This window comes from Pleurodeles waltl, chromosome 7, assembly GCF_031143425.1.
Source record: "Pleurodeles waltl isolate 20211129_DDA chromosome 7, aPleWal1.hap1.20221129, whole genome shotgun sequence".
Classification (NCBI taxonomy): domain Eukaryota; kingdom Metazoa; phylum Chordata; class Amphibia; order Caudata; family Salamandridae; genus Pleurodeles; species Pleurodeles waltl.
In genome coordinates, this window is record NC_090446.1 from 1,278,361,128 (window position 1) to 1,278,384,056 (window position 22,929).

At 45.7% G+C, this 22,929-nt stretch overlaps 1 protein-coding gene across 1 annotated transcript in view; it reads left to right on the forward strand.

The window, feature by feature from the left end:
* Positions 1–22,929, forward strand: part of TRIM28 (tripartite motif containing 28) — a 373,881-nt gene that overhangs the window by 125,742 nt on the left and 225,210 nt on the right. The gene's annotated exons all lie outside the window — the stretch shown is intronic.

Sequence of the window (22,929 nt, forward strand, 5' to 3'; positions counted from 1 at the left end):
CAAACCCATTTATGAAAAACATTTGTCTCCTGGGAGCGCCGTAGTACTCTGGGTGGACGTGTTCAAGGAAGAAGTCAGGGTATTATTAACTGTTGACTGCTTAACAGGTATTAACTTTCGGGGAGTGGACAGGAAAAGCCACCAGAAGGAAGGACAACAATTGCAATATCTTTTTTGACTTGGAGAGACCAGTGAATGCCTTCTTAAATCGCCAGACTTCGGTACAGTGGGAAAGAGCATTAGTTTGAACTTGTTAGGAAGATAGATCATATGAACAGTGGAGGGGCTAAGGACAGGTTTGCCTGGTGGCAGACCGGTTCTGCGACGTTGAAAGAGGCTCCTGTGTAATTTTACAAAAGTGCAAAAGGAAAGTGCTGCAAAAGGAGGTTGGGAGAATGTGTGAAAATAGGATTGTTGGCAGAATTTTAACAATCACTGCCTTTTTCACTTGCTCAACCTTGCACTTCTACCACCTTCTCAGAACATTCCTGTACTTTACAAGACCCCACCTGAAGAAGATTACCCTGCTGCAAGAAAGACTCCCTTACTCCTGCTGGAAGAAGAGGCTCCCTCTAGGAAACCTGTGCTTCACCCCCAGGTACTGGAACTGCTCCCAGAGGGTCAAATGATTCTGTTTGCCTGTTAGGGACTCCAAAAAAAAAAAAAAAAAAAAGAATGACTGCAGGCTCCCAACAGGACTCAGCTAACCACACAGCCCTGGCCCATTTTAGAGACCTGGTGCTTAGTAGCCTATGCTGAGGATCTAGGGGCTGAAGGAATTTCCAGCAATTGGAGCAAAATGAAATGCCATTTTGGTCACCTCTGGAGTATCGGGACAAGGTGCTAAGTCTTTCCCAGGAAGGTCACACCTTAGAAGGGCAAGAAAACCAGATTCATCCCACTCTGAGCTTTTTGCCACAATGAAAACCGGTTAAAAAGGACCGCACTAAGAGTATCTGGTCCGAAGGAGCCCTGCCCATCTATAGTTTCCAGCTTGCTTACTGGTGTGGAACTTGCTTTAAAAAAAAAAAAAAGAAGGGCAAAAGGTAAAACCTTGGACTTGGTCAAGGCGACTAATCTGTCCAACTTACAAAACCCCTTCAGTGGCTGTGAAATACAGCTTTGTCCTGCTCAGAACGTTTGGTGTCAAAATTAAAGGCTTCAGCTAGAGCAGTATGACACATCAGACTTCGAGGGACCCTGCCCCATGGACGATTTTCACTTCCATTTCAGATACTTAATTGGAAGGTGTGACCGGAACAATCCGCTTGGTATCTGACCTCTGTCCCACCACCATTGGGCTGAAATTTAGTAGGTTTTTTACCCTGCAAACTTTTTCAAAGGTGCTTTCCCTATTTTAACGATCTTGGTTTGTTTTTGCTCATTATTTTTCTTTTTTTGTACATTGGTTTGGGAATTTTATTCTATTGGGTTTTCTTCAGAATTGTTGCTGTTGCTTGAATGTCACACACATTGCACCGAGGGTTGTCTTTTGCTTGAGCGATAGCTACAGGCCCTGAGCAGGGATTCCATCAGAACTGTTTTAGCCTGACCAGTTTGTGTTTAATTTGGGAGGGAGGTGACCGTACCAACTTAATAATTACCCAATTTCTGACCGAGGGGGGTACGTATGCTTGTGTAAGGATCTCTTAGTGAGGAGTAGAGGTAAGGAAGGACCGCTGCAAAGCAACCAAGTTTGCCTCACAACAATACTTTAAAGACTCCAAAGGTCGTAGCCATATTAATATCCTATTTATCAACTCCGTTGTCTGCATATTTACAGCAAACTCAACTTGGAACCTTGCTTTTTTTCTAGTGAAAAGACTTTCATGTTATGAAAGCACTAGTTGGAGGTTTTAATATAGGGTTTATTTTTTCAGCGTTAATTTGTAGAATCTAATACTATATATTCCAGTGTTTTGATTTCTGATTTGAAATATCATGTGTGCTTATGTTGACCAGAGGGGTTAATATAATTCACAATTCCTAACACCCCTCATCCGAGTCTCATTGTGGTTGTTTTTAGATAATGTTTTCACACCATCTGGTTCTCTGGTGTGTATGTGATATCAGAATAAAACGTGGCATTGTTTGGTTGTCATAGCTTTTCATATTTGATTGGGGTGTTTTTCTGGCCCTTCAAAATTGTTGTTAGTTTCTTTAATAGTGACTCCAAAACATTCTTCTTTACTCCATCTTTGAAGTCTTGAGCAGACAAATAGCATTTTAAGTGTGTTCCTGAAGTACTGCCAGTAGTGTTTTTTTTACCTTCTGCAGGTCCTCAATGACTTTGTGACAGGTGCATGTTTTATGCTAAGGCCTAGAAGTAAATGTTGGAGTTACATGCGATGATGTCTGAACTGGTGCCCAGTTGATTGCGCAGTTTCCAAAAACTGCATCATTTTACATCCACTTTGGAACAGAACAGTCATACTTTGAGAACTGATAGGCCATCTCAGATAAAAATAGAACTGTGAGTAAAGACGAGGGAAGATATTGAGGACCTCAGCCTAGGCATACATCTGCAAGATCCCTGGTACATTTTCGTTGCATCCAAAAACTAGAAGCTCATGTCCCACATTCAAAGATCCTCAGACTCAAGCAATGTGTTTGAGTTTGAGGCACTTGTCTAATACACTACATTCAGCACAACAGTAAAGGAACACTTTGAAGTGTTACCAGACTCAGTGTATGACAAAAAACAGTATTTGGCTCAACTCCTCATCGTAGAAATGATTCCTATCATGGCTATCACCACCAGATGAGTGTGCCAGTTATAACCCTTTTGCACTCCGGGGTGTCGTTCAGAGAAGGTTCTTGTAGTTGACTCAAGTTTATCCACTTTGAGGCAGCCTGGTGGGTAATTTGAAAATGCATTTTATTCTAATATTTTTGAGTTAATAGTGATGCCACCTCAAACCTCCTTTATAGTCTTCTTTAAAGCCTATCCACTTTGGATCAGCTTGCCTGTAGATTTCTACTTAAAATGCACCATTATTCAGTGGTTCTTCTGTTAGAAAACCGCCAAAACCTTTTACTAAAATCCAATTCAATACCAAAATTCAATTAAGTTTTTAGATTGAACCCCAAATATTCTTATTAAATTTGATGTTACTTCTTGTGCATATTTATGTGGATATCCTCAAAACCTAACCTCATTTGACTATTTTGCTGCTCAACTACCTCTGCTTTTCTAGTCTTATTTCATAACCTCCCTTGTGTTTCAAAAACCCGTTTTCCTACTTCTGCTGAGTAGGTAAGTGGATTATTATGTGGTGCAGTTGTGAGACTTTATCTGGTCTAGTAAGATTTCTTTAAGAAAACCCTAGGCTCAGTTGTGTGTAGCCGTGGCACGGAACAGTCATGCTTAGTCAAAGGTATAAGTGTAAAGCATTTAGAAGTGCCAAAATGGCTATTAAGGGACACAAACAATAACAATTAGACACCAGTTTATAAAAATAATGTATTTTTAACTTAAATACCTAAAGAACAAAAAACTATTGCCGGGAAAAATGGAGATACTATTTTTAAAAGGTAAGGAGAGTCTTCTAAGTTCCAGTCACTCTTTTTAATTGGCATCATGGTTTCTGAGCCAACAGGCTAGCACGACTACCAGTCTTCTGTTAGACTAGCCACAATGGGTTGCGGGCCAGTAACTTGGTCCAGGGCTATGGTTACCTGTTGAGCCCAGCAGTCTCACAGTCCCCGGAGATGATTTCACCAGGATCGCGATTTTAGCAAAAAAACGTGGTCCTGATGTTGGGGGTGCAGTATGCTTAGGATGCTGAGAAGATGCTGTGAAAGAGATGCAACGAGTGTTCCTGGGGCACCTCCGGATTCACAAACATCTAGGTTGTTTCAGGATTCTGTTCCCCACAATGCCCGGTGAATGGTCTTCAGTTGCATTAGTTTTCATCAGTTGTCCACAGATGAGTCTTTCTTGCAGGAAGTCCAGGGTCCACTGTGATGATGGCCATGGGTCTCATGGACTTGAAAACAGCTTGGGCATGGCAGGACAGGTCTTTGGCTTCTCTCACTAGTGCAGGCTTCCTTCAGCTTTTGTGTCCCTAGTGCTAACAGGGGTCTATCCTCCGAGCCTTTGGAGTCACTTCTCCTGCCCTATCACAAGTGGATCTTTTTTTAAGTGGCTACTGCAGAAATAGTCCTCTTCCCAAGTCCCTCACGTTCAGCAGGAGTAGTCCTGCCTTTGGTGCAGCCTATTTTTTGGAAGCAGTTAGCAGGGCAGTCTTTTCTTCAGTTCTCAAAAAAAGTGGAGCGCTTCCACGAGTGGGCACAACAGGCACAGTCCTTTTTGCCTTTTGGGTCTCAGGAGCCACTTTAATGCCATTTTCTCTCGTTGGGGATTTCCATGTATAGTCATAAGCACTGAATAGTTCAGCGCGCCTGCGGGGGACCCCGGAGCACTGATGTGAAGTATATTCTTAAGTGCAAATACCAGCCCTTTGGAAAAAAAAGGTCTGTCAAAAAACACTTAAGAATAACAATGTGCAGCCTATGCGAAAGGCTACACAGGCCAAATTGTTAAAAGAAAACAGTTGTAGTGTAAATTCACGTTTAAACATCTATTTATTGTATAAATATAATAAATACATTCTCATATTTTATTTACACCTCTCATGAGAATAAAACAATGCAGGGCAGTGTAGCCCATAGGCTGCCATTATACAGAATGAAAATAGAGCTGTGCCTTTAAGAAAGTAAAGTCTTCCTGTTTCCCATCATGCACAGCAAAAGGCAGCTGCCTTAGTTCTTTTTTCCGGCTCCTTTCTGATGGGACCCTGAAGCATTGAGCTCTACCTCACAAACTCTTTTTGTGACAGAAATTCATAAAAAATCTTTTGAATTTCAATTTCACTCGACGTTTTTAACATTGAGTGATTATTTCCTACTTTTTTCTGTTAAATTCTGACAGAAATTTGAGGTTTTTCTAGTTCAGAAATGCCTTCACTTTTTGACAAATGCCCTTCTTGTGGCAGAAAAAAGGCTAAAACAGATCCACATCGGGTCTGTATAATTTGACTTCCATCAAGCCACAAACCGGAGTAGTGTGACATCTATAAAACTTTCTCCAGAAGGACTTTTCGTGACAGGGAGAAAATCCGACTTCGGGCGAAAGAGGACAGGAGAAAAAGTGGTCATTCTACCACAGAGCGAAGAGAAGGTCAGTCTTCTACCAGGGCTCACCCTGTTTCCTCTATAACTCCGACCAGACCTGCTCAAAAACGGAGGTCTCCGGCGTCGACGTCGATACAGGGAACGGCGCCAACATGCTCGCCGTCGAGGAGTGGTTCACCGGCGAGGAAGAGACATCGTTCGCCGTCGAGACGGCGTGGACGTTCGCCGTCGAGACGGCGTGGACACTCGCCGTCGAGATCTGGGTCGCCGTCGAGATCTGGGTCGCCGTCGACACGGCGAGGGCGATCAACGTCGAGGGAGAGTGCTCGCCGTCGGAGGCGTTCGCCGTCACCACAGCGACATCTAGGGTCGTCGTCGAGAGGTTCTCAAAGGCGAGAAGAATCGACGTCGAGGGGCACTCGCCGTCACCGTACTTCGACGTCGAGGAGTGTGTCGACGTCGAGACGACAATCAAAAAGGCCTAGAAGGGTTTATACAACGTCAGAATCCTCGGCCTCACTCATCCTGCTTCCAGCGTCTCCACAACTCTCTCCTCGACAATCGCCGTTGCCGCAGACGCCGGTAACACCTACGGCTCCTCTTCCGGCTCCTCCTTCAGAGTCTGTTTTGAGGAGTCCAACGCGATCTGTAAGACGTTCTGGACATTCCTCTAGACGCTCATCTTCCTCTCGGCACCACCATCATGAATCACGACGGAGATCTCAACATTCACCTCACAGGCATTCTTCTTAGTCTACACGGGACTACTCTCCAACCCTATCAGACTCACCGTCCCCGAGAGTGTCCCCCATAGCTGATGTGAATACGTTCCAGGAGGTCTTAGTACAAGGGGCGACCAAACTGAACATCCCGCTGGCGGTACCTGCCCCATCGACGTCGGTAATCTTCGAGACCTTACATCACAGGACATCTTCCAGACCTTTGCTTCCACTGGTTCCGGGTCTTCTTGAACCAGCAATGGATATTTTCCTTAAACCGGCCGCAACGAAGTCTGCTCCTTCCAGACTTATTAAAAAATACCGTCCACCAGAACAAGATCCTCTATTCTTGAGGTCGGACCCAGTACCGGATTCGGTGGTCATAGTAGCGGCAAAGAAATTGCATTCGACATCACCGTCTTCCTCTTCACCTCCAGATAACGAGAGCAGAAAGATAGATGCTGCAGGACGAAAAGTATGTTCTACTGCAGCCATCACGATGAAAGCAGCCAGCGCTACTGCTTTATTAGGGCGATACGATCGGGCCCTCTGGGACTCTATAATGCAGTTTGCGGAACATCTTCCTAAGGACAAAAGGGAAGATTTCCTGGAGGTCGTGGGCGAGGGAGCCATGGTTTCTAACCAAGTTATAAGTGCTGCAGCTGACTCTTCGGTACTATCCGCACACAATTATGCTCACGGAATAGCGCTCAGAAGGCATGCATGGTTGAGACTTACATCTCTCAAACCAGAAGCACAACAGAGAATACAAAATTTACCTTTCTCGGGCTCCACCTTGTTCGGTTCTCATGCCGATGACGAGATGGCCAGAATGAAGGCTGAGCTAGATACCCTGAAAGCGGTAGGCATGGAAAGACCGAAAGAACAACGAAAGGTATTCCGTCCATATCAGCTAAGACTTTTCACCCACCGGTATCAGTCACCACACTGGATGTCTTCACGCCCCCAGCAACAGCAACAACAGCAGCATCAAAGGGGTTTCTCCACACAGCGAAGATCGACAAGGGGTCGTTCAACACCTCAAACTCGGAGAACTCAACAGGCTCCCGCGTCTAAGCCCTGAATCTTCGCTTCCCCCTCCTCCGTTATCCACTCCGGTAGGGGGAAGTATCTCAAATCATCTGGACGAGTGGCTATGCATCACATCAGACGCCTGGGTATTGAATATTGTGAGACATGGTTACGCTCTCAGATTCACAAGTCCTCCACCATCTGTTCCACCCAAAACAGCCAACCACCATCTCAAAGCTCTTCAGTTAGAAGTCACTATCCTATTGCAAAAAAGAGGCATAGAACCCGTCCCGATCAGCCAGCAAGGGAAGGGGATTTATTCGAGATATTTCCTTGTACCGAAAAAAGACAAAGAAGAGTTTCGTCCCATTTTAGATCTAAGGACAGCAAACAAGTGGATTCGCAAAGAGAAATTCAGGATGCTATCCTTGCACCAAATTTACCCACATCTACGTCAGGGCGACTGGCTCTGTGCAATAGACCTTTGCGACGCTTACTTTCATATTCCGGTGACCAAGAAACATTGAAAATTCCTAAGGTTCACCGTCGGGAAACGCCATTACCAATTTGCGGTTCTACCCTTCGGCCTCAAATCAGCGGCGAGAACTTTTTCTAAATGCATGGCGGTGGTAGCCGCCCACTTGAGGAAACAACGAATATTTGTCTACCCGTATCTAGACGATTGGCTCATAAAGGCCTCCAGTTATCTAGAGGCGCAACAACATTCCAAATGGACTCTACAGCTGTTGCAGAAGCTCGGTCTTCAAGTCAATCTCCTGAAATCCACAGCAACGCCTGTTCATAGGTTGCATTACTTAGGGGCCATTATAGATACCAATCTAGGAAAGGTGTTTCCTTCGGAGGAACGACGATTATCGATTCTCCAAAAGTGCAAACAACTACAGGAAAGTCCTCAGACCACTGCAAGAGTAATAGCTTCTCTACTGGGCTCGATGGCGTCTTGTATCCATCTTGTTCCCAATGCTCGCCTCCATATGAGACCATTACAGGAAAACCTGGAGGATTAGTGGTGTCAACTGATGGACGATTGGGAGAACAAAGTCCTCCTTTCTCCCCACGCCCTACAATCCCTCAAGTGGTGGTGTTTACCCAGCAATCTCTTGGTGGGGATTCCGTTCCAACAACAGCCTCCATCTCAAACCATCGTAACAGATGCATCACTGCTCGGATGGGGGGCGCACATGGAACATCTTCGAGTCTAAGGCAAGTGGTCACAGAGAGAGTCTCTATCACATCAACCTGCTGAAACTTCACGCAGTCCACCTTGCGCTCAAAGCCTTCCTTCCCTCTCTGAGAGCGGAAACTCTCCTTCTCCAGACAGACAACGTGGCCACTATGTACTACGTGAACAAACAAGGAGGCACCAGGTCCAGAATTTTATCCAGAGAGGCTCAGACAATCTGGCATTGGCTTCTAGCCAGGAACCTGTCTCTAGTGGCAACTCACCTGCCCGGCATCCAGAATGTTCAAGCGGATGCCCTCAGTCGGGTAATGGACGAGAACCACGAATGGGTGCTACACGACGACGTCGTTCGTTCCATTTTCGCACTGTGGGGTACTCTATAGACCTATTCGCAACCCCAGAAAACAAAAAATGCCAAAACTTTGCCACCAGATATCACCATCCAGGGACATTAGGAATGCCCTGTGGATAAGCTGGTCAGGAGCATTTCCTTACGCCTTTCCACCGCTTCCCCTGATTCCGGCGGTCCTCCAGAAGTTATCCAATGCTCAGTCCAAAATGATCCTAATTGCTCCGGAATGGCCACGCCAATGGTGGTTCCCAGACCTTCTTCACCGGTCACTCAAACCACACATCAGGCTGCCTTATCGTCCGGACCTGCTCACGAAGTTCAGAGGGCAGATATCTCATCCCAACCTCATCGTTGAGTTTGGCAGCATGGCTCCTGAGCTAGTGCAATACTGTATGGACACTTGAATCTACCTCAGGACTGTATGGAAATTCTGAAAGAAGCAAAGCGTCCTTCCACAAGATCAGCTTATGCAAGCAAGTGGAAAAGATTCTGTATCTGGTGTTTAGACAACAACATTGACTCGGTTTCCTGTGGAGAGGAATCTATCCTGCCATACTTGTTAAGTTTGGCAAAATCGGGCTTACAACTGTCATCAATAAAGGTTCACTTGGCGGCTGTAACGGCATACAGAAAGAGTCCTTCACAAACTTCCTTTTTTCGGATTCCGATTATTAAGGACTTCCTGGAAGGTTTAAAAAAGGTTTTTCCTCCCATTAGAAAGCCTTCTCCTCCATGGGAACTGAATGTTGTCCTATCACGTCTGATGCTGCCTCCATTCGAGCAAATACATAAGGCATCGCTTCAACATCTCACATGGAAAGCTGCTTTTCTGGTGGCAATCACTTCAGCGCGTAGGGTTAGCGAAATCCAGGCCCTTTGCGCTCAAGAACCCTACACGGTTTTTCATTCTGCGAAAGTGGTAATGAGAACTCATCCAAAATTTTTACCTAAAGTAGTCTCCGACTTTCATGTGAACCAAACAATTTCATTACCGACTTTCTTTCAAAATCTAACTACTCCTGCTGGGAGAACTCTGCACTTTCTGTATGTAAAGAGTCTTGAAATTTTACTTGGACAGGACAAAAAGCTTACGTAAATCACAACAGCTTTTTATTAACTATGGCCCAGTTAGAACAGGGTTGGGCACGTCTAAACAATCTTTATCCAGGTGGATTTGTTTCATGTATAATGTTATGTTATCAGTTAGCAAACAAACCCCTTGGTGGTAGGCCAAAAGCCCACTCTACTAGAGGGAAGGCAGCTACTGCAGCCTTGATGAGAAATGTCCCTTTGGCAGAAATATGCAAGGCTGCCACTTGGAAGTCGGTCCATACCTTTACTAAGCATTACTGCCTTGATAGAGACACTAGGGCAGATGCGCAGGTTGGACAGGCCTTGCTTAAGAATTTATTTGCATGATTCATGTTTTTTGTCAGTATTCTTCTGTCTACTCCACCGCGGTTATGGGGATGGGCTGCTACTCTATTCAGTGCTTATGACTATACATGGAAATCCCCTACGAGAGAAGGAATGGTTTCTTACCTGTAACTCCAGTTCTCTCGTAGGGGTATTTCCATGATAGTCATAAGCAACCCTCCCTCTTCCCCAGTGGAGTTGACATAGAAGAAGTTGCCATGAATATTATCGATGTTGGTACTCCAACAAATGTTTTGTTCCTTCATGTCAGGTTACAAGCCTCCAAAAAGAACTAAGGCAGCTGCCTTTTGCTGTGCATGATGGGAAACAGGAAGACTTTACTTTCTTAAAGGCACAGCTCTATTTTCATTCTGTATAATGGCAGCCTATGGGCTACACTGCCCTGCATTGTTTTATTCTCATGAGAAGTGTAAATAAAATATGAGAATGTATTTGTTATTATATTTATAGAATAAATAGATGTTTAAACGTGAATTTACACTACAACTGTTTTCTTTTAACAATTTGGCCTGTGTAGCTGTTCGCATAGGCTGCACATTGTTATTCTTAAGTGTTTTTTGACAGACCTTTTTTTTCAAAGGGCTGGTATTTGCACTTAAGAATATACTTCACATCAGTGCTCCGGGGTCCCCGCAGGCGCGCGGAACTATTCAGTGCTTATGACTATCATGGAAATACCCCTACGAGAGAACTGGAGTTACAGGTAAGAAACCATTCCTTCTCGCTTGTAAGAGATGAGGACTCATTAGTCATCCCCCTGAAGGAGGTCACTCCTCCCTTAAGCAATTCTTTTTTTCCCTGTTCCCGGGAGCTCTCCGCACTTCTATCAGGAGTGTTACATGTTTTCTCAGGTTACAGCTACTGCAGATAAACAGCATAGGCTACCGAAGGCTTGGGCAACAAAATGGGGACTGTCTAACGTCACCTTTATATGATACGTTTTCTTAAACTAGATTTCAGTGATGAGTCTAGTTTAATGAATTTAATAATTAGATAGTTTAGAATAATATATTTGGTGGTCCCAAATGTAAGGTACCACTTAGTGCAGTGGCTAATGGGACCACCGACCTTACTACAGTGAAAACAGCATTTTTATGTGTTCACTGTCATGGAATGATAAATACAAAAGATGCGTGCCCTTCTTTTTAATTTCAAGCACCCTGCCTAGTGGGCTCCCCGGGCCTCCTATACGGGTGGATTACTAATATTAAAAAGGAAGGTTTTTACCTGGAAAAAGGACTTATTTTGCCATGTCGAGTTGGCACGTTTATAGGTGCCTGACTAGGCTGCAATGACAGGCCTAGAGTAATGTTTTTACCTTGTCATTGTGTTGGTGGCACAATCATATGCTGCAGTCCACTAGTGACATTTAGATAGTAACCCTGGGAATCTCCTATAACACTATCAGTTCTAAGCATTGATATGGGTAGTACAGACTAGACCTGGTGGACAGTCCCAGACGGGACACTAACCCAGACAGACCAGACCTGTCAACGCAGCACAAACCGATCAGACACCCCAATCCAGCAATGCTCAATCTAGCAATCTGGCTCCTGAAATCTTAGAGTTTGGCTATCTAACTCTTCCAAACAAGTGTAGGGGAGTCATTAAACAGGCAAGAAAACCTACCACCAAGCATTGCTATGCTAATAAATGGAAAATATTTGTTTTCTACTGCCAAGCAAAACACATCATACTGTTAGATGCGTCCACACAGGACATTGTAGGCTATTTACTACACTTGCAAAAAGCAAATCTTGCTTTTTCATCCATCAAAATACACCTCACTACAATTTCGGCTTACTTGCAAATTAACCACACAAAATCATTAGTTAGAATACCAGTCATTAAAGCCATCATGGAAGGACTAAAGCGGATCATACCTCCAAGGACACCACCAGTACCCTCATGGAATCTTAATATCGTACTTACACAACTAATGGACCCATGCATTCTTGTCAAATCCAATTCTTAACTTGGAAAGTAGCATTTCTAGTAGCTATCACTTCACTACGAAGAGTTAGTGAAATACAGGCTTTCCCTATTGAGGAACCCTTTATACAAGTACACAAACATAAAGTGGTTCTCCGCACAAATCCAATTTCATTTAAACCAAACAGTGGAACTCCCAGTTTTCTTCGCACAGCCAGACTCAGTAGCAGAAAGAGCACTGCATACATTAGACATAAAAAGAGCTCTAATGTACTATATAGAAAGAACAAGACCATTTTGTAAAACTAAACAATTGTTTGTCGCATTCCAGAAACCCCATGCTGATAACCCTATATCCAAACAAGGCATAGCCAGATGGATAGTTAAATGCATACAAACTTGTTACCTGAAAGCTAAAAGAAAACTACTCATTACACCAAAGGCACACTCCACTAGAAAGAAGGGAGCAACAATGGCCTTTCTGGGTAATAAACCAATGACAGATATTTGTAAGGCAGCCACTTGGTCCACACCTCATACTTTCACCAAACACTACTGTGTAGATGTGTTAGCAACACAACAAGCCACACTAGGACAGGCTGTATTAAGAACATTATTTCAACCAACTTCAACTCCTACAGGCTGACTACCGCTTCTGGGAAGATTACTGGTTTGTAGTCTATGCACAGCATTTGTATCTGCAGCTACACATGCCATCGAACGGAAAATGTCACTTACCCAGTGTACATCTGTTCGTGGCATGTTCCGCTGCAGATTCACATGCGCCCTCCTACCTCCCCGGGCACCTGTAGCCGTTTAAGTTGCAATTAGAATTTGTATATATGTAAATAAACACTTCTTTAGCGCAAACTATGTACATACATATCTATTTCATTGCATAGACATCTTTACTATTCTCATTCTACCACTCCTACCTCACCCTCTCCGGGAAAACAATCTAAGATGGAGTCGATGCCCATGCGCAATGGAGCCGAAAGGGAGGAGTCACTGGTCCCGTGACTCGAAAAGACTTCTTAGAAGAAAAACAACTTGTAACACTCCAAGCCCAACACTAGATGGCAGGAACAGTGCACAGCATGTGAATCTGCAGCGGAACATGCCAAGAACAGATGTACACTGGGTAAGTGACATTTTCCATATAGATATAGATATATATATATATCTAGTGTTGGACTCGGAGTGTTACAAGTTGTTTTTCTTTGAAGAAGTCTTTTTCGAGTCACGAGATTGAGGGACTCCTCCCCTTTCGGCTCCATTGCGCATGGGCGTCGACTCCATCTTAGATTGTTTTCTTTCCGCCATCTGGTTCGGACGGGTTCCTTTTCACTCCGCGTTTCGGTTCGGAAAGTTAGTGAAAATCTCGGAAAATTTGACGGTATTGTTTGCGTTTGGTATCGGGTTAGTTACAACAGATCGACACCAAATCTTGAAGAGCTCCGGTGGCCCTTCGGGGTTTTCGATTCCCCGGCGGGGCCTGGTTGGCCCGAACACGTGCGTCTTCCAGGCTAATGGAACAGACCCCATTCCGCTTCTGCCCCGAATGTCACAACAAGTATCCTTATACAGATCAGCATCTGGTCTGTAATTTGTGTTTGTCTCCAGAACACAAAGAGGATACCTGTGAGGCCTGTCGAGCGTTTCGGTCGAGGAAGACTTTAAGAGATCGAAGAGCAAGAAGACTACAAATGGCGTCGGCGCCGACAGGACAACGACACTTGGAGGAAGAAACATTCTCCATTGCGGATTCGGACTCGGACTAGGTCGATCCCGAACAGATGCCGAAAACCGTGATTAAGACGTCACAACACAAAACTCACGGAAAAACCGTTAAAGCCCAGGGGACGCCACCGCCAGCAGGCCATGGCTTAACCCGAAAAATAGGTGACCGAGTGTAAGGAAATGGCTACCAGTTGCAGTTACCCCCACTTTTTGCCTGATACTGATGCTGACTTGACTGAGAAGTGTGCTGGGACCCTGCTAACCAGGCCCCAGCACCAGTGTTCTTTCACCTAAAATGTACCATTGTCTCCACAATTGGCACAACCCTGGCACCCAGGTAAGTCCCTTGTAACTGGTACCCCTGTTACCAAGGGCCCTGATGCCAGGGAAGGTCTCTAAGGGCTGCAGCATGTCTTATGCGAACCTAGGGACCCCTCACTCAGCACAGACACACTGCTTGCCAGCTTGTGTGTGCTGGTGGGGAGAAAATTACTAAGTCGACATGGCACTCCCCTCAGGGTGCCATGCCAACCTCACACTGCCTGTGGCATAGGTAAGTCACCCCTCTAGCAGGCCTTACAGCCCTAAGGCAGGGTACACTATACCACAGGTGAGGGCATAGGTGCATGAGCACTATGCCCCTACAGTGTCTAAGCAAAACCTTAGACATTGTAAGTGCAGGGTAGCCATAAGAGTATATGGTCTGGGAGTCTGTCAAAAACGTACTCCACTGCTCCATAATGGCTACACTGAATACTGGGAAGTTTGGTATCAAACTTCTCAGAATAATAAACCCACACTGATGCCAGTGTTGGATTTATTAATAAATGCACACAGAGGGCACTTAGAGATGCCCCCTGTATTTTACACAATTGTTCAGTGCAGGACTGACTGGTCTGTGCCAGCCTGCTGCTGAGAGACGAGTTTCTGACCCCATGTTGTGAGAGCCTTTGTGCTCTCTGAGGACAGAAACAAAGCCTGCTCTGGGTGGAGGTGCTTCACACCTCCCCCCTGCAGGAAACTGTAACACCTAGCAGTGAGCCTCAAAGGCTCAGGCTTCGTGTTACAATGCCCCAGGGCACTCCAGCTAGTGGAGATGCCTGCCCCCTGGACACAGCCCCCACTTTTGGCGGCAAGTCCAGGAGAGATAATGAGAAAAACAAGGAGTCGTCACTGGCCAGTCAGGACAGCCCCTAAGGTGTCCTGAGCTGAGGTGACTCTGACTTTTAGAAATCCTCCATCTTGCAGATGGAGGATTCCCCCAATAGGAATAGGGATGTGCCCCCCCCTCCCCTCAGGGAGGAGGCACAATGAGGGTGTAGCCACCCTAAAGGACAGTAGCCATTGGCTACTGCCCTCCCAGACCTAAACACACCCCTAAATCGAGTATTTAGGGGCTCCCAGAACACAGCAAGATAGATTCCTGCAACCTAAGAAGAAGAGGACTGCTGAGCTGAAAAACCCTGCAGAGAAGACTGAGACCCCAACTGCCTTGGCCCCAGCTCTACCGGCCTGTCTCCCCCCTTCGGAAGAAAACTGCTCCAGCAATGCTTTCCCCAGGACCAGGGACCTCTGAATCCTCAGAGGACTGCCCTGCTCTAAAAGGACCAAGAAACTCCAGAGAACAGCGGCCCTGTTCAACAAAGACTGCAACTTTGTTTCCAGAGGAGCAACTTTAAAGACCCCTGCAATTCCCGCCAGAAGGGTGAGACTTGCAACACTGCACCCGGCGACCCCGACTCGACTGGTGCAGAAACAACGCTACAGGGAGGACCCCCAGGCGACTCCAAGACTGTGAGTAACAAAAGTTGTCCCCCCTGAGTCCCCACAGCGATGCCTGCAGAGGGAATCCCGAGGTTCCCCCTGACCGCGACTGCCTGACTCTAAGATCCCGACGCCTGGAAAAGACCCTGCACCCGCAGCCCCCAGGACCTGAAGGATCGGAACTCCAGTGCAGGAGTGACCCCCAGGAGGCCCTCTCCCTTGCCCAGGTGGTGGCTACCCCGAGGAGCCCCCCCTTTGCCTGCCTGCACCGCTGAAGAGACCCCTTGGTCTCCCATTGATTCCTATTACAAACCTGACGCTTGTTTGCACACTGCACCCGGCCGCCCCCGCACTGCTGAGGGTGTACTTTCTGTGCTAACTTGTGTCCCCCCCGGTGCCCTACAAAACCCCCCTGGTCTGCCCTCTGAAGACGCGGGTACTTACCTGCTGGCAGACTGGAACCGGGGCACCCCCTTCTCCATTGAAGCCTATGTGTTTTGGGCACCACTTTGAACTCTGCACCTGACCGGCCCTGAGCTGCTGGTGTGGTAACTTTGGGGTTGCTCTGAACCCCCAACGGTGGGCTACCTTGGACCCCAATTTGAACCCCGTAGGTGGCTTACTTACCTGCAAGAACTAACAATCACTTACCTCCCCTAGGAACTGTGAAAATTGCACTGTGTCCACTTTTAAAATAGCTATATGTGTTTTATGTAAAAAGTATATATGCTATTGTGATTATTCAAAGTTCCTAAAGTACTTACCTGCAATACCTTTCAAATGAGATATTACATGTAGAATTTGAACCTGTGGTTCTTAAAATAAACTAAGAAAAGATATTTTTCTTTACAAAAACCTATTGGCCTGGAATTGTCTCTGAGTGTGTGTTCCTCATTTATTGCCTGTGTGTATGTACAACAAATGCTTAACACTACTCCTTTGATAAGCCCTACTGCTCGACCACACTACCACAAAATAGAGCATTAGTATTATCTCTTTTTGCCACTATCTTACCTCTAAGGGGAACCCTTGGACTCTGTACATGCTATTTCTTACTTTGAAATAGTACATACAGAGCCAACTTCCTACACGGAGCATCAGCACCGAGAAAGGGCATGCATGTGTTGAAGTCATCCGACTCTGGTCGAGATACAGGCACAGAGCAGACTCGACCCTGAGACACCGGGTCGGAGCAATCTCGACACCGAGAGGGCGGCACCGAAATGAGTCTGCATTGAGAGATCAGTACGCCGAAAATTAAAAAAGTGTCTTCGGAGCCGAAAAAGACTGCCGAAAAAGTTTCCATACCGAAACATCCGGCCTCGGAACCGAAATAGAGTTCCTACACCGAGGAACAGGGCCTGTCCTCACAGATGCAAGGACACAAATTCGGACAAGAACTGGAGGCAGGGGAGCCAGATTACACTCAAAGAAGGCTCCACATTCAAAAGGACACAGGGAAGATCAGTACTCTCCCTCCAATAATAATGAAAAGAAAACTTGCCTTCCAAGAAAGACAAGCAGCCTCAGGCAAAGGTGGCAAGACAAGTGACTGCCACCATCTCCACAACGCTCACCACAACTATCACCAGTAGCCCCTCCACCAATGATGCAGTCCCCAACTCACACCGGGATGAGTCAGGATGATCCCGACGCTTGGGATCTTTATGATGCGCCTGTATCAGATAACAGTCCCGACTGTTAACCAGCGAGACCGTCACCACCTGAGGACAGCACTGCCTACACACAGATGGTGGCAAGAGCAGCAGTGTTTCATGTCGTCACCCTGCACGCAGAACCCATAGAGGATGACTTTCTCTTTAATACTGTCGTCCACACATAGCCAGTACCAGAGTCTCCCTATGTTACCAGGAATGCTCAAACACTCCAAGCAAGTGTTTCAGGAGCCTGTGAAGGGCAGGGCCATAACTCCAAGGGTGGAGAAGTACAAAGCGCCACCAACATCACGCAGCAATTAACACCAGACTCAGTGGTAGTAGGGGCAGCTCGTGAAAGGGCGAACTCACACACCTCAGGAGACGCCCCACCTCCAGACAAAGAAAGTCGCAAGTTCGACGCAGCGGGGAAAAGGGTTGCGGCACAGGCAGCCAACCTATGGCGCATTGCCAACTCACAGGCATTGCTGGCGAGATATGATAGGGCTCATTGGGGCGAAATGCAACATTTCATTGAACATCTGCCCAAAGAGTTCCAAAAAAGAGCACAACAAGTGGTGGAGGAAGGCCAGAGTATCTCGAACAATCCGATACGCTCAGCAGTGGATGCCACCAACACAGCTGCTAGGACTGTAAATACAGCAGTGACCATACTGAGGCACGCATGGCTAAGAATCTCAGGATTCAAGCCTGAAATACAACAAGCGGTCCTGAATATGCACAGATACGGCCAAAGCCATGGGCGCACTCTACTCCCCACAGAGCAGAGGCACATTTCGAAAATCACAGTTTAGAGTGGGGTTTCGGGGACAGAGCACAGGGCCCTCACCCTCACAAACAAGGCTCACTTATCAAAGCCAATGTCAGCGGGGAAGTTTTCAGGGACAATACAGAGGAGGGCAGTTCCCAAAGAGTAGAGGGAAGTTCTAGAGCCTCAAAACTCCACAAAATAAACAGTGACTTCAACGTCACAAATCCCCAACACATGACACCAGTGGGGGGGAGACTAACCAATTTCTACAACAACTGGGAACAAATAACAGACACGTGGGTCCTAGCCATTATCCAGCATGGTTATTGCATAGTTTCTTCAATTCCCTCCAAATGTCCCACCGAAAACACACATGTCCAAACAACACATGGATCTCTTACAACTAGAGGTCCAAGCGTTGTTGCAAAAAGATGCAATAGAGCTAGTACCAATTCATCAGAAGGGAACAGGAGTTTACTCCCTGTACTTTCTCATACCCCAAAAAGACAAAACTCTAAGACCTATACTAGATCTCAGAACATTAAACATATACATCAAATCAGATCACTTTCACATGGTGACACTGCAAGACGTGATCCCATTGCTCAAACAACAAGACTGCATGACAACACTAGACCTCAAGGATGCATATTTCCATATACCCATACATCCTTCCCCAGAAAGTACTTAAGGTTTGTAATCCAAGGGGTACATTACCAGTTCAAAGTGTTGCCATTCGGGATAACAACAGCGCCAAGAGTTTTTACAAAATGCCTGGCAGTAGCAGCAGCTCATATCAGAAGGCAGCAAATACATGTGTTCCCATACCTAGACGATTGGTTAATCAAGACCAATACGCAAGAACGGTGTTCACAACACACTAAGTATGTCATAGAAACCATTCACAAGCTAGGTTTCTCACTCATCTACAACAAATCACACCTACAGCCGTGTCAAATACAACAATACTTAGGAGCAACAATCAACACAACAGAAAGGATTGCAACTCAAAGTCCACAAAGGGTACAGGCATTTCAAAACGTAATACAAGCCATGCACCCAAACTAAAATTTACAGGTAAAATTAGTGATGAAACTACTAGGCATGATGTCCTCATGTATAGCCATTGTCCCAAACGCAAAATTACACATGCGGCCCTTACAACAGTGCCTAGCATCACAATGGTCACAGGCACAGGGTCAACTTCAAGATCTAGTGTTGATAGACCGCCAAACATACACCTCGCTTCAATGGTGGAACACTATAAATTTAAACAAAGGGCGGCCTTTTCAAGACCCAGTGCCTCAATACGTAATAACGACGGATGCCTCCATGATAGGATGGGGAGCACACCTCAACCAACACAGCATCCAAGGACAATGGGACACTCAGCAGAGACAGTTTCACATAAATCACTTAGAACTACTAGCAGTATTTCTAGCGCTGAAAGCATTTCAACCTATAATAACCCACAAATACATTCTTGTCAAAACAGACAACATGACAACGATGTATTATCTGAACAAACGGGGAGGAACACACTCGACACAGTTGTGTCTCCTGGCACAGAAAATGTGGCATTGGGTGATTCACAACCACATTCGCCTAATAGCGCAGTTCATACCTGGAATTCAAAACCAGTTAGCAGACAATCTCTCTCGGGATCACCAACAGATCCACGAATGGGAAATTTATCCCCAAATACTAAAAACTTACTTCCAAAGGTGGGTAACACCGCAAATAGACCTATTTGCCCCAAAAGAAAATGCAAAATGCCAAAAGTTCGCATCCAGGTACCCACAGGCTCACTCTCAGGGCAAAACGTTATGTATGAGTTGGTCAGGGATATTTGCATACGCTTTTCCCCCTCTCCCACTCCTTCCATATCTAGTAAACAAATTGAGTCAAAACAAACTCAAACTCATACTAATAGCACCAACTTGGGCAAGACAACCTTGGTACACAACATTACTAGACCTCTCAGTAGTGCCCCATATCAAGCTACCAAACAGACCAGATCTGTTAACTCAACACAAACAACAGATCAGACACCCAAATCCAGCATCGCTGAATCTAGCAATTTGGCTCCTGAAGTCTTAGAATTCGGGCACCTAGACCTTACACAGGAATGTATGGAGGTCATAAAACAAGCTAGAAAACCAACCACAAGACATTGCTATGCAAATAAGTGGAAAAGATTTGTTTATTACTGCCATAATAATCAAATTCAACCATTACACGCATCTGCTAAAGACATCGTCAGCTACCTACTGCACTTACAAAAGTCTAAGTTAGCTTTTTCATCCATTAAAATACATCTCACTGCAATTTCAGCTTATCTGCAAATTACGCACTCAACTTCATTATTCAGGGTCCCAGTCATAAAAGCATTTATGGAGGGTCTAAAAAGAATTATCCCACCAAGAACAACACCAGTTCCTTCGTGGAATCTCAACATTGTCTTAACACGACTTATGGGTACACCTTTTGATCCCATGCACTCATGTGAGATACAGTACTTAACATGGAAAGTAGCTTTTCTGATAGCTATCACATCTCTCAGAAGAGTAAGTGAAATACAAGCATTTACTATACAAGAACCCTTTATTCAGATACATAAAGATAACGTAGTTCTACAAACAAATCCTAAATTCTTACCTAAGGTCATATCACCGTTCCACTTAAATCAAACAGTGGAACTCCCAGTATTCTTTCGGAACCAGATTCGGTAGCTGAGAGAGCATTACATACATTAGAAATTAAAAGGGCACTAATGTACTACATAGATAGAACGAAACAAATTTGCAAAACAAAACAATTGTTTGTTGCATTCCAAAAACCTCATACAGTGAATCCAATATCCAAACAAGGCATTGCCAGATGGATAGTTAAATGTATTCAAAACTGTTATATAAAAGCAAAAAGAGAATTGCCTATTACACCAAAGGCACACTCAACTAGAAAGAAAAGTGCTATCATGGCCTTTCTAGGAAACATACCAATGACTGAAATATGTAAGGCAGCCACATGGTCTACGCCTCATACATTTACCAAGCATTTCTGCGTGGATGTGTTAACAACACAGCAAGCCACAGTAGGACAAGCAGTATTACGGACTTTTTCAAACAACTTCAACAGGCTGAACCACCGCTTTTGGGGAGATAACTGCTTACTAGTCTATGCACAGCATGTGTATCTGCAGCTACACATGCCATTGAACGGAAAATGTCACTTACCCAGTGTACATCTGTTTGTGGCATGAGACGCTGCAGATTCACATGCGCCCTCCCACCTCCCCGGGAGCCTGTAGCCGTTTTAAGTTGAGAAAAAATTAGACTTGTACATTTGTAAATTTGTAAATATATCACTTTTAAACACTTTATGTACATACATATTTACTCCATTGCATGGGCACTATTACTATATAAAGAACTCCTACATCACCCTCTGCGGGGAAAACAATCTAAGATGGAGTCGACGCCCATGCTCAATGGAGCCGAAAGGGGAGGAGTCCCTCGATCTCGTGACTCGAAAAAGACTTCTTAGAAGAAAAACAACTTGTAACACTCCGAGCCCAACACTAGATGGCGGGATGTGTACAGCATGTGAATCTGCAGCGTCTCATGCCACGAACAGATGTACACTGGGTAAGTGACTATATATATGTTTGATGGCATGTGTAGCTGCAGATACACATGCTGTGCATTATCCTGCCATCTAGTGTTGGGCTCGGAGTGTTACAAGTTGTTTTTCTTCGAAGAAGTCTTTTCGAGCCATGAGACCGAGAGACTCCTCCCTTTCGGCTCCATTGCGCATGGGCGTCGACTCCATCTTAGATTGTTTTCTTTCAGCGATCGGGTTTGGATGTGTTCCTCTTCGCTCCGTATTTCGGTTCGGAAAAGATAGTTATCCATCGGAAAATTTGACGGTATTGTTTGCGCTCGATACCGGGTTAGTGCTAGCACATCAACACCGAAGAAAGAAGCGCTCCGGCGGCCCTTTGGGGCTTCCACTCCTCAGCGGGGCCTGGTCAGCCCGACCGCATCCATCTTCAAACCTCATGGACCGGACCCCCTTCCGCTTCTGCCCCAACTGCCATGCAAAGTATCCTTATACAGACCAACACTTGGTCTGTAATCTGTGTTTGTCCCCCGAACACAAAGAGGATACTTGCGAGGCCTGTCGGGAATTTCGATCCAAGAAAACACTGCGGGATCGAAGAGCTCGAAGACTTCAGATGGCGTCGACACTGGCCGGGCACACCGACGTTGAAGAAGAGGAGATTCTCCATTCGAGATTCGGACTCGGACGAGTCCGAGAGTGAGCAGCCGAAGACGCAGCAAACCGTGAGTAAACCCGCCCCGGCAAAAACTCACTCAAATAATGAAGGCCAAGTGGACGCCACCGCCAACAGGTCATGGCTTAACCCGAAAACACAGTGACCAAACATCGGCACCGAAAAAGGCCTCCCAGCAGCCGAAGACATCCGACTCCGGTCGAGATGCCGGCTCCGAACAGACTTGGCACTGAGATACCGGCTCCGACCAGACTCGGCACAGAGTTCGGCACCCCAAAAGTCAAAAAGGTTTCCTTAGAGCCAAAAAAGACTGTCAAAGATTTCGGTGCCGAAACATGCAGCTTCGAAGCCGAAACAAAGCTCCTATACAGAGGAACAAGGCCTTTCCACACAATTGCAAGGTCACAGATTTGAACAAGAACTGGGCATAGGAGAGCCAGACCATACCCAGCGGATGCTCCATATACAAAAAGACACAGGGAAAATCAGAACTCTTCCTCCAATAAAGATTAAGCGGAAGCTCTCATTCCAAGAGGCGGAAATGCAGCCAAAGGCGAAAGTGGCAAAAGAAAAAACACCACCACAGTTTTCGCCACAACAATCGCCAACACAGTCGCCACATCTGTCCCCGGTAGCAACACCCGCAATGATGCAGTCACCAACACACACAGGGATGAGCCAAGATGACCCGGATGCATGGGATTTGTATGATGCACCGGTTTCTGACAATAGTCCTGATTGCTACCAGGCAAGACCTTCACCACCTGAGGACAGTACTGCTTACATGCAGGTGGTTTCCAGGGCAGCTCCATTTCATAATGTAGCATTGCATGCAGAACCCATAGAAGATGACTTCTTGTTCAACACCCTGTCATCTACGCACAGCCAA